This window comes from Somniosus microcephalus, chromosome 4, assembly GCF_052327205.1.
Source record: "Somniosus microcephalus isolate GS21.2 chromosome 4, FLI_Smic_1.0, whole genome shotgun sequence".
Classification (NCBI taxonomy): domain Eukaryota; kingdom Metazoa; phylum Chordata; class Chondrichthyes; order Squaliformes; family Somniosidae; genus Somniosus; species Somniosus microcephalus.
The window spans coordinates 39,188,195-39,200,415 of record NC_140990.1 but is presented as its reverse complement, the minus strand read 5'-3'; the positions used below and the strand labels follow the sequence as shown (position 1 = coordinate 39,200,415).

Genomic DNA, 12,221 nt, shown 5'->3' with positions numbered 1-12,221 from the left:
TGCTCTTCAAAAGTACTTCATTGGCTGTAAAGCGCTTTGGGATGTCCTGAAGTTGTGAAAGGTGCTGTATGAATACAAGTCTTTCTTTAACAAAGGAGAAAAGGCCCCAAAATGAAACAGTCGGTAACAGGACATCAATTAGTCTCCTCTTATCTTAGAGACATCAAGGACTCGATACAAAGTGTGTTTGAAACAAAGCAGATTTATTTGACTTATTTCCAGAATGTTAAACTCCAACCCAATTAGAGGGGTTACTAACATCAGCAGAAACAAACCCCAACTGTCAGAATGAACATGGTTCAGTCCTGGATGTGATTAACAGCAGCAATAATAGCAGAATCCAACCCCTGCAGTCACTTGTGAACTCGCTGGTGTCTCAGCAGGTGGGATCAATGAGTGAATCCCTTCCCACACATGGAGCAGGTGAACGGCCTCTCCCCAGTGTGAACTCGCTGGTGTCTCAGCAGGTGAGAGCTGTACAGAGCTCTGGTTAGAACTCATCTGGAGTATTGCGTTCAGATCTGGGCACCGCACCTCAGGAAGGGTATATTGGCCTTGGAGAGGGGTCGCGGCGCAGATTCACCAGAATGATATCGGTGTAAAAGGGTTAAATTTTCTTCAAAAAAGTCAAGCAGGTTTGTAGGACATGACCCAGCCCACGTAACATCAGGAGGCGGGTCATTGTCTCCGAGGCAGCAGGGGAGTCACAACCACAAACAGAGGCGGGCAAATGGAATCTGCCGTTTGCTGCATCAATGTGTCTGGCTCTGTTCCATGGAGGAGCCGGCAGATTTCCAGTTTCACCCACCCCCGCCCTCCGACCTGCAAGCTCCCTGTCAGCCCTGGTTTAGCGGTTGGAGCTGGATATTGCACAGATGAGGCCCGGCCATCAGAATGGCTGGGTCCTCTCGCCGAGGACATTGGACAGGCAGCACCATCGCACCGCTCACTCGATGTCCACCCAGAATGAAAATCAGCCCCAAGAAGTCTAAGCTCAGCAATCTCAGCAACGTCAAACACATCCAAGATCCCCGATCAGCTGCAAGAGAAGGATCGACATTCCATTCTTGCCCATGTGCCAGTTGCAATTGAGCCTTTCTTTGAAAATGAGCCTGACTGAATGATCTGATCTGTGATGTTTAATGGACTTGGGAAGCCAATCATATTTGGAAATATGAAACTGAACCCTGTATTTACTGAAAATATCAAATCTACCTTATTCAGCTGACTGATGCATCTCAATGGCAAGAGCATTGTGATAATAAAGGTTTGCAAATCAGAGCTGGATTTGATATTTCCAATAAAATCAACCTCAATGTTTCACAAATCCGAGATGTTCCAAGAGTTTTCAATGCGGAGAACCAGACTGGATGGTGATAAATATTTGGACATCTCCAAGCACACTGCCTGACACTAGATTGTCCTCTACATTACAAGCTGTCTTATCCTCTTCAGCAATGCACAGCTTCAAATGAGAGAAAAGGTCGTCGCGTGTCTGGGTTTCTTCCTGCACAATGGACCTCCAGTTTGTTCCCGTTTGCTCACTGCATGTGACGAGATCACTGCTTTGCTGTCAGATCACAGGCCAAATGTCAGAATTAAAGCAATTGTGGTGATAAGAGTAACTGGAACATTATTAAGGATCAGAACCAAACTATTGTCAGGAGAAATTTGCTTGGGTTGTGTTTGGAAACAGCAGGGGGTGATTTTAACCTCACGCACCCGGCGGGAAATTAATGCGATCAGATCGGCCGCTTGTTTTACACCCGCCCGATTTCACTTTCGACTGAAATCATTGGAGAGCAAAATCGGGGAAGGTGTAAAACAGGCAGGAAATTCAATCCCGTCAGGTGGGGGAGGTTCAAATTACCCCCAGCATATCTGAACTAGAAGGACAACTACTAAAAATGGCCAAAAGGACAATAAAATAACTATGGAAACAGCCTGAGCAGTTCCGCAGCAACAGGAATCCCCAAATGGGAAGCTTTCTGCTTTTTAACCTCGTACACTATTTATCTACAAAGTACATCTCTAATTATCATCAACAGCAAGCTGCAATATCACTTATTGGAATATGATTGTTTGACTAAGTAAGAGCTTAGCCAAAGAACTACCTGCAGTTATTTTACAAATATAGTATTTTCTTACTTTAAGCAAACCCTTTGAATTTTCTTTTGCCGTTTACTTTTTGTGGTGTGTTTTTTTCTCTTTAGGTCCCTGCACACAATCAAAGCATTCTCAGCTGAGGGAACAGGTGGGCAGCTTGCTCTGACCCTGCCGTTCTACTGTGACCCGTGGGGTCTCACCCACCAAATGGACTTCCTTGTGGGGACACGCTCAATTTCTGTTGACCCCCTCTTTCTTCCCGACAGTCCAGTGGAGATTAAGGATTTGCCGTGTGAGGGAGAATAGGCATAAACCCACATCCCAACATTCTTTGGTGCCATTTGTTGAGCTGGCATGCTGTGCCCATCTCTGTTAATGACTTCTGATGTTCTTCAGTTTTTTGAAGCAGAAACAGTGTCCACAAAGAGCTACTTGTGCTTCAAAAGACTCGAGCCGCTCGGCCAAACAGCCACGTCGACTTTCAGTCCAACATATAATCCATCGATCGATCGATCGATCACTCATTTCATTCATTTAGTAACGGCAGATTTTACTATCTTACACCACATTCTGTGTATTTAAGATAGTATCTGAGGACTATCTGAATTGATGTTGATAAATTATTGGGAGGGTAGAAGTGGTGCGATGCTCAACACGATGAGTCGGACTGTTTCTGATTCACCAATTGAACACTTTGCTCTCACCAACGTGCGCGGTCCCTTTAAATGTGCTGCGCGGTTTCTCTCCCAGCGGCAGGAGCTGGTGAGCGGCCTGCGCAGGGCCTCGCCATTGTTGCGCCACCGTGCAGCCGCGCACCTCAGAGGCAACATTGGTGTGCGGCCCTCAACAGCTCACCACAACTTGTTAAGTGGCCCTCCAGCCCGAATCATTGCCCACCCCTGCCCAAAACCATCTTTAACGGGATTCTGCCTCCTGACGGAGCTGGGAAAGATTTTGCCATTATTACCACAATTGAGCACCATCTTCCTTTCCAAAGTACTCTGAGCTTCTCTAATGGCTGCTTTTGTCTCCCTCAACTGTGGGTGATATTTCTCTCTATTCTCCTGTAAACTGAATTCATCTTGATCTGAACTGGGTTCAGTGTAAGATAGTTCAGGGAGTCAGACATCATTCACCCCTAGACCTACGCTGGCCGGTAAAACCCCAGTCATTTCCTTAGTAAGGATTCCTCTGGTTCCTCACCATATATTTGTCAGGATACCGAAACCCAGCTTTCTTATCGACCACTCCTGGGGGCCCCACTGCCTAAGCCTACAAGCTTCAGCAGGGTCAGTGGTGGAGTTCCACAGCAGGAGTGAACCCAACTGTCAGAATGAACATGGTTTGTTCCTGGATGTGATTAACAGCAGCATTAACAGCAGAATCCAACCCCTGCCGACACTTGTGAACTTGCTGGTGCCTCAGCAGGTTGGATGACTGAGTGAATCCCTTCCCACACACGGAGCAGGTGAACGGCCTCTCCCCAGAGTGAACACGCTGGTGTGTCAGAAGGTGGGAAGTGCTGTGGAATCCATTTCCACACACGGAACAGGTGAATGGCCAATCCCCAGTGTGAGTGCGTTGGTGTGCCAACAGATCCTTCTGGCTTTTAAAGCTCTTCTCACAGTCAGAACATTTCAAAGGTCTCTTATCAGTGTGAACAAGTTGATGTTCAGTGAGGCTGGAAGAACAAGCAAATTTCTTCTCACACACGGAGCAGGTGAACGGCCTCTCCTCAGTGTGAACTCGCTGGTGTGTCAGAAGGTCGGATGGACAAGTAAATCCCTTCCCACACACGGAGCAGGTGAAAGGTCTCCCCCCAGTGTGAAGTCGCTGGTGTGTCTTAACATGGGATGAACAAGTGAATCCCTTCCCACACATGGAGCAGGTGAATGGCCTCTCCTCAGAGTGAATTCGCTGGTGTTTCAACAGAACCGGTTTGCTTTTAAAGCTCTTCTCACAGTCAGAACATTTAAAAGGTCTCACATTGGTGTGAACAAGCTGGTGTATCAGTAGATGTGTTGAATTTGTGAATCCCTTCCCACACACGGAGCAGGTGAACGGCCTCTCCCCAGTGTGAACTCGCTGGTGTGTCAGAAGTGTGGTTGAATTCGTGAATCCTTTTCCACACTCAGAGCAGGTGAATGGCCTCTCCCCAGAATGAATTCACTGATGTGTTAGCAGATCCTTTTTGCTTTTAAAGCTCTTCCCACAGTCAGAACATTTAAAAGGTCTCTTATCAGTGTGAACAAGCTGGTGTCTCAGCAGGGTGGATGAACAACTGAATCCCTTCCCACACTCGGAGCAGGTGAACGGCCTCTCCCCAGAGTGAACACGCTCATGTGTCAGCAGATGAGTTTTGCGTTTAAAGCTCTTCTCACAGTCAGAACATTTAAACGGTCTCATATTGGTGTGAATAAGCTGGTGTTCCAGTAGATGGGATGAACCAGTGAATGCCTTCCCACACACGGAGCAGGTGAACGGCCTCTCCTCAGAGTGAACGTGCTGGTGTGTCAGCAGAGCCTTTTTGCTTTTAAAGCTCTTCTCACAGTCAGAACATTTAAAAGGTCTCACATAGGTGTGAACAAGTTGGTGTCTCAGTAGGTGGGATGAAGAAGTGAATCCCTTCCCACACACAGAGCAAGTGAATGGCCTCTCCCCAGTGTGAACTCGCTGGTGTGTCAGCAGGTTACATGACTGAGTGAATCCCTTCCCACACACAGAGCAGGTGAACGGTCTCTTCCTGGTGTGACTGCGTCGATGAATTTCCAGCTCAGACGGGTAAACAAAACCTTTCCCACAGTCCCCACATTTCCATGGTTTCTCCCCGGTGTGACTGCGCTTGTGTTTCACCAGGCCAGAGGATCGACTGAATCCTCGTCCACACAGAGAACACGTGTAGGCCTAGAAGTTCAGTGTAGCCACTTTTGGGGCGGTAAAGTCGGGCGGGCGCTAAAGTTAGCGCCCGCCGGAAAGTGGAGGCCACTTTGCCGATATTCAGTAGCTTTAGCCAAGGAGTTTGGGCGAGCGCTGAAACTGGCGTTGCACTCCTATCTTTAGGCGCTAAGCCGGCGGTGCAGACTGATAACGCCGAGGCCGGGCGCAGCGCAGGTGCGGTCATGTTTTGATTGACAGCAGACACCCTGACGCCGGCCAGCTCTTAAAGGGGGAAGGGTCGACTTTGTCTGCTGCCACGCCCTGGATAGTGGAGCCCTGCAGCTAGGCCTGAACACTGCTGGTGGACCCAAATAGCGCCTGAAGCCATGCAGAAGGCCCGTGAACGAGCGCAGTGCTTCTCAGAGCATGCTTTGAGGGTGCTGGTTAGGGGGTTGGAAAAGAAAAGAGAGATCTTGTGCCCAGACAGTGGCAAGAAGGCTCCCAGGAGGCAGTACAGGAGAGCCTGGAGGGAAATCGCCCAGAGGGTCTCAGCCAACAGCGATGTCCCCAGGACTGGTGACCAATGCCGCAAGAAGTACAACGACCTCACTCGGTTGGTCAGGGTGAGTACCCTTTCCAGTGTCCTCCTCATCCTTGCATGTGCACCTCACATTATGGGCAAAGGGACCTCAAAGGCCTAATGGCCAGCCCTCCTCCCGCAGCTATGGCACTGGCATGATCATCAATAGCACTTTCTGCACTTTACACACTGGCCAAGCTATTCGACCATGGGAGGCAGTGCACACAACAACAGGGCACCACACTGGCCAAGCTATTCGACCATGGGAGGCAGTGCACACAACAACAGGGCACCACACTGGCCAAGCTATTCGACCATGGGAGGCAGTGCACACAACAACAGGGCGCCACACTGTACTTAGAGGCCGTCCTTTCTCTTGCAGGCCAAGCTGGCGCAGAATCTGAAGAGCCGGACTGTCACCGGGGGAGGCCGTGTCCAGTTCCAGGAGCTCAGTGACATGGAGGAGCGCGTGGCTCGACTCATGCGTGCCCGGGTGGTTGGCCCCGTAGCTATTGGAGATGCCGACCCTGTGCTGGGCCCCAATGGTAAGGACATGACCGTTTGGACCTCTCTTGTTCCCCTTGCGCTTCAGATCTACATCCTTTGCCACTGTCCCACCAATGCGCATAATGCCAACACTCATGCCTCCCTCGCTGACGCCCTGTCCTCACTCTAAAGCTACTCTTGTGCCTTCCTGCTTTCAGCTGGTGAGGAGGAGGTCCCTGAAGCTGAGAGTGCCAGTCACTCGGAAGAGGAGGACGACGAGGACCAAGAGGAAGGCGGCACATCGGGGGAACCCTCATCCGCGCCAGGGGATGGCAATGGAGGGGACACGTCTTGCCTGGAGGAGAGCCAGGGGGAAGTGTTGCAGGGGGGTGTAGCTCCTGGGCCCAGTGGCGTCCAGGCACGCGGGAAGGGTCGGGCAGCACGGCTGCCTTCTCCCCAGAGGGGGGAAGTGTTGCAGGGGAGGGCAGTTGCTGGGCCCAGTGGCGTCCAGGCACACGGGAAGGGTCGGGCAGCACGGCTGCCTTCTCCCCAGAGGGGGGAAGTGTTGCAGGGGAGGGCAGTTGCTGGGCCCAGTGGCGTCCAGGCACTCGGGAAGGGTCGGGCAGCTCGGCGGCCTTCTCCCCAGAGGGAGAGTCCGGCCTCCAGTCCGGAGACGGTCCTCGCCCAGGAGGTGCGCCTCCTTGATGAAATGTCCGCGGACTCGGAGCGGCGCCACACCGAGTTCATGGGGGTTGTGGGACAGTTGCCTCAGGCCATTGAGTCCCTGGCTCATAGTGTGGCCGATTTCGGGGACTCACAGGCCAGGGGTGTCGACCAACTCGCGGCAGCACAGGACGCGAGTCGAGAGTTCCTGAGTGGTGCCGTGCAGACACTGGCTGGTCTGATGCGGGCACAGACCAGGGCAGTTCGGGCACTCACTTCTGCCACACTCGCTGTGTCACGGACGCATCGCCAGGGCACCCGCCGCCCTGCTGCAGCACAGCGGTCTGGCCTTCACCAGATTGCTGCGCTTGCTGCAGTGCCAGCCCGGCAGAGTGCCAGTGTCTCTGGCGACCAGCGAGCGCCTGGCATCAGCCAGCTTGCCCCCATTGCTGCAGCCGCCACTGCCACTCCCCCAGCCAAGCTGCGACGAGCTGCTGGTGAGACTGATGCTGCCCAGCCACAGCTGCAGCAGTCAGCAGGCGGCCCCTCCAGGGCCGGACCTCGTCTAGGCCGACCCCCAAGGGCATCTGCCGTCACGTATTGTGCCCCTCAGGAGCCTTCCCCCAGCCTTGCAACACCCACAGGGCCCAGGCTGAGGCGGAGCAACAGGTCGGGCAGGGGCCGGAGAAGCCTGCACAAGGACTCGCCCTTTCGGCACACCAAGTAGAGTGTGTTGCCAACTGTTTTTTTATATGGGGGTGTTTGTGTTCTGTATGGGGGGGGTTTGTCTTGGTTAGGCCGAGGATGAAGGCCAATTAGAGTCATAGAGTCATAGAGTTTTACAGCACAGAAAGAGGCCCTTCGGCCCATCGTGTCTGCGCCGCCCATCCATCCCTGTCCAGTCTAATCCCATTTTCCAGCATTTGGTCCATAGCCTTGTATGCAATGGCATTTCAAGTGCTCATCCAAATGCTTCTTGAATGTTGTGAGGGTTCCTGCCTCTACCACCCTTTCAGGCATTGAGTTCCACATTCCAACCACCCTCTGGGTGAAAAAGTTCCTCCTCAAATCCCCTCTAAATCTCCTGCCCCTTACCCTGAATCTATGCCCCCTTGTTATTGACCCCCCTACTAAGGGGAAAAGTTCCTCTTTGTCTACCCTATCTATGCCCCTCATCATTTTGTACACCTCAATCAGGTCCCCCCTCAGCCTTCTTTGCTCCAAGGAAAACAACCCCAGCCTGTCCAGCCTCGCTTCATAGCTGAGGCGCTCCATCCCAGGTAACATCCTGGTGAATCTTCTCTGCACCCTCTCCAAAGCAATCACATCCTTCCTATAGTGAGGCGACCAGAACTGCACACAGTACTCCAGCTGTGGCCTCACCAGCGTTTTGTACAGCTCCATCATAACCTCCCTGCTCTTATATTCTATGCCTCGGCTAATGAAGGCAAGTATCCCATATGCCTTTTTAACCACCTTATCTACCTGTTCTGCTGCCTTCAGGGATCTATGTACATGTACACCAAGGTCCCTCTGACCCTCTGTACTTCCTAGGGTCCTACCACTCATTGTGTATTCCCTTGCCTTATTTGTCCATCCAAAATGCATCACCTCGCACTTTTCAGGGTTAAATTCCATTTGCCACTTTTCCGCCCATCTGACCAACCCGTTTATATCGTCCTGTAGCCTGAGGCTTTCCTCCTCACAATTTACCACCTCACCAATTTTCGTGTCATCTGCGAACTTACTGATCATACCTTTTACATTCTCATCCAAATCATCAATTGGATGGACAAGTTTTGTTATTCCTCCCCAGGTTGTGGGAGTGAGATATGTTTTTGACTGTTTTTTGGGGGTCTTGTCTGTTTTTCTGTTTCATGTGGGAAGGGCCCTGAGTTTGTTAAATAAAGCTTTTTATTTATTCAGCTTGTCCAGGTGTCATGTTTCAAGTGGTTGTTGCGTTAACCGGCTGAGGGCTTGCGGAGCGGCTGCATTCAGGTGCGTTCATTGCCACAAGCCATTCTCTGACAGGGGGCCTAGAAGTGTCATTCAATAAGCCGCCGGCGGATGGCCCTTGGACCTTGTGGCTCCCTCCTGGGCTGGTACTCCTCCTCCTCCTCCTCCTCCTCATGGTCCTCCTGCTCGTCCTCCTGAGGTGGTGGTCCAACGTGAGGTGGCAGTGCCTGAGTCCTGCGGATAGCCAGGTTGTGCAGCATGCAGCAAACGACGACGAACTGGGAGACTCTATCCGGCGAATACTGTAGAGATCCGCCGGAACGATCCAGGCAGCGGAACCGTTGCTTGAGGACGCCAATCGTTTGCTCTATGATGTTCCTTGTGGCTTGATGGCTTTCGTTGTATGCCTCCTCAGCAGGGGTCCTGGGCGCGCGGAGCGGGGTCATGAGCCATGTACACAAAGGGTAGCCCTTGTCCCCAATAAGCCATCCCCTTGGTGGAGGCTGTGCCTGGAACATGTCAGCCACAGTAGTCTGGTGCAGGATAAATGCATCGTGGCTGCTTCCTGGAAAGCGGGCATTGACAGCTAGGGTGCGCTGCCTGTGGTCACACACCAGCTGTACATTGAGGGAATGGTAGCCCTTCCGGTTGCGGTAATCCTTGGCATTGTCGATAGGTGCCCGCATAGCCACATGCGTGCAGTCAATGGCGCCCTGCACCATGGGGAAGTCGGCGATTCTGGCAAATCCGACTGCACGCTGCTCCTGCCTGTCTAGGGTCACGGGGAAGGAGATGAATTGGTGTCTCCTTGCGAAAAGGGCATCGGTGACCTGCCGGATGCAGCGATGCACGGCGAACTGGGAGATGTTCGCTATGTCCCCAGCAGCGGCTTGGAAGGATCCGCTTGCATAAAAGTTCAGAGCCACCGTGACCTTCACTTCCACCGACAGAGACGTCCTGCACATCAGCTGTGGACGCAGATCTCTGTGAAGCAGCTGGCAGATCTCTGCAACCACCTCCCTTCTGAAGCGCAGCCTCTTAACACAATGCGCGGCAGTCATGGTGAGATAGGACACCTGCTGCCAGTATTCCCTGAGTGGGTAAGGCCTACGTTGCCGACGCCTGATGGCCCCTCTGCGTCTAGGCAATGCTGGCCCTCTCACACGGCGTCTGCGAGCCCTTTGCACATAATGCTGGAACTGAGGGTTGGAACCCCATGCAGCCCCCATAATAAACTTGCAAACAGTGAAATCACAATGAGTCAAATTTCCAAGCTCTGGCCAGAAGCCCAAAATACCTCTCCTATGTTGTCCCAAATCAGTAAGGTCTGTTCCTTGGTCTCTGTCCAGAAATCCAAAGCACTAAAGTCATTGCAGCAAAATGGCTGGCCTTTATAGTTCAGTCTAAGTGCCCTTTAATTAGCGCTCCCCGAGGCCCGCAGGGCCTCTGCTGCGTTCCACTTCACAGTTCTTAACAGCCTCACGCCCACATTGGGCGGGCGCCACTGAATTTCCGGTTTGGGGCGCACAAACAGCGTTGCACGACGAAATGACGTCACAAGCTGCGCGCGCAGCTGAGCGGGCGCACTTTGCGCCGGCGCTAAATGTCAACTGAAGTTGGGCGTAGGCGCAGATCGGCCTGCGCCCGGGCGCTAAGTGCCTAGCGCTCGATATCTACCCCTCTTATGGCGCTAACGGCTGGCGAACGCAACTGAATTTCTAGGCCGTAGTTTCTCCCCGCTTTTTGCTTCCATGTTATGTTTGATTATATTCAGGTCCTGATGAATTGAGTGACTGTCAGATCTTGATGTGATGTTTGAGTTAAATTTCCTGTCTACAAATCCTGCCCTTCGAATACCCTGTAAAATGAATATAAAACAAGAAAAAGGGATCATGAGAGAGATCCCAGAAAAACACAAAGGCAGGTTGTGAAATTGGGCTCAATGAATCTGGGAATTTGTGGGGCCGGCACCAGAAAAAAAGTAACGATGAAAGCTGCTGGATTGTCATTAAAATCCCAACTGGTTCACTGATGAAAGCGGCTCAGTACAAAATTATGAGGGGCATAGATAGGGTAGATAGAAAGGAACTTTTCCCCTTAGTAGAGGGGTCAATAACAAGGGGGCATAGATTCAAGGTAAGGGGCAGGAGGTTTAGAGGGGATTTGAGGAAAAACTTTTTCACCCAGAGGGTGGTTGGAATCTGGAACTCACTGCCTGAAAGGGTGGTACAGACAGGAACCCTCACAACATTCAAGAAGCATTTGGATGAGCACTTGAAATGCCATAGCATACAAGGCTACGGACCAAATGCTGGAAAATGGGATTAGACTGGACAGGGCTTGATGGCTGGCGCGGACGTGATGGGCCGAAGGGCCTCTTTCTGTGCTGTATAACTCTATGACACCACCTTCTCAAAGGCAACTAGGGATGGGTAATAAATGCTGGCTTTGCCAGTGACGTTCACATCTCTAGAATGAATTTTTAAAAATCTGCATATGTAAAATGGATTAAAAGCCTTTACAGAAATACTTGTTCCTAAAACAATAATCCTTTACATTGTAGGGACAGTGTCTGTTTAACAACCTAATCTCCCCCAGAATCCACCTCCCTTGACAGTCTCACATTGTGTGGAGATGCCGGAGTTGGACTGGGGTGGACAAATGTAAGAAGTCACACAACACCAGGTTATAGTCCAACAGCTTTATTTGAAATCAAAAGCTTTCGGAGCGCTGCTGACTTCACCTGACGAAGGAGCAGCGCTCCGAAAGCTTGTGATTTCAAATAAAGCTGTTGGACTATAACCTGGTGTTGTGTGAAGTTTCACATTGGAAATTGTTGGGTCCTCCTGGGCTCAGAAGTACTGGGGGTTAAACCCAGCAGCTTCTCCTCCATCTCCACTCCAGCTCAAACTGAAGCAACAAAAAGACCTACACAGGCGGCCAAGGACCGACTTCCGCATCCAGCGCCTGCCCTGATACAAGCCGGCTCTGGATTGGCGGTTCTGCTGTGTCGATCCAGTTGTGGTTTCTCTGTCCGGGTTTCCTGGTGCCGCGCTCATCAGTCACCTGACAACCCATTGTTAGCGGAAGCACGTCATCCTCGGTCCCAGGGACCACCTCAGGAAAGAAGATGGCCGCGCATGCGCCATGCTGCAGGTGGAACCGGTCTGTCTTTCCTCTACCAAGATGGTGGCGCGTAACCCGGGCCTTTCACCGAGAAAAAGCCTCACCGCTGCCATCCGGCGGAACACAGACCGGGCCGCGGGATCTCATTCGCGCCTGAGGCCGTTCTCCAACTTTATAAACCCTGTGGCGCGGCCTACCCGCAGTTTATTGATCTCCCGACCCCACTCCCGCCGACCTGCAGCTCCGCCTGGCGACCGCGCGAGGCTTTCTCTGTAAAGTCGGTGAGGGACACGTGACCCGGGCCCACGGCCTGATTGACGGGAGCTTTCGACCAATAGGGAGTGAGCAGGGCGGGACTGGAGGAGCGAGCCGGCGGCGGGTCCTCCAGCCAATCGGGGAGCCCGAGGGGCACGACTAACGCTGGATG

At 52.1% G+C, this 12,221-nt stretch overlaps 1 pseudogene; it reads right to left on the bottom strand.

Moving 5' to 3' along the window:
- Positions 1-299: 299 nt before the first annotated feature.
- LOC147118676 (uncharacterized) lies at positions 300-11,746 on the bottom strand (annotated as a pseudogene).
- Positions 11,747-12,221: the final 475 nt, after the last annotated feature.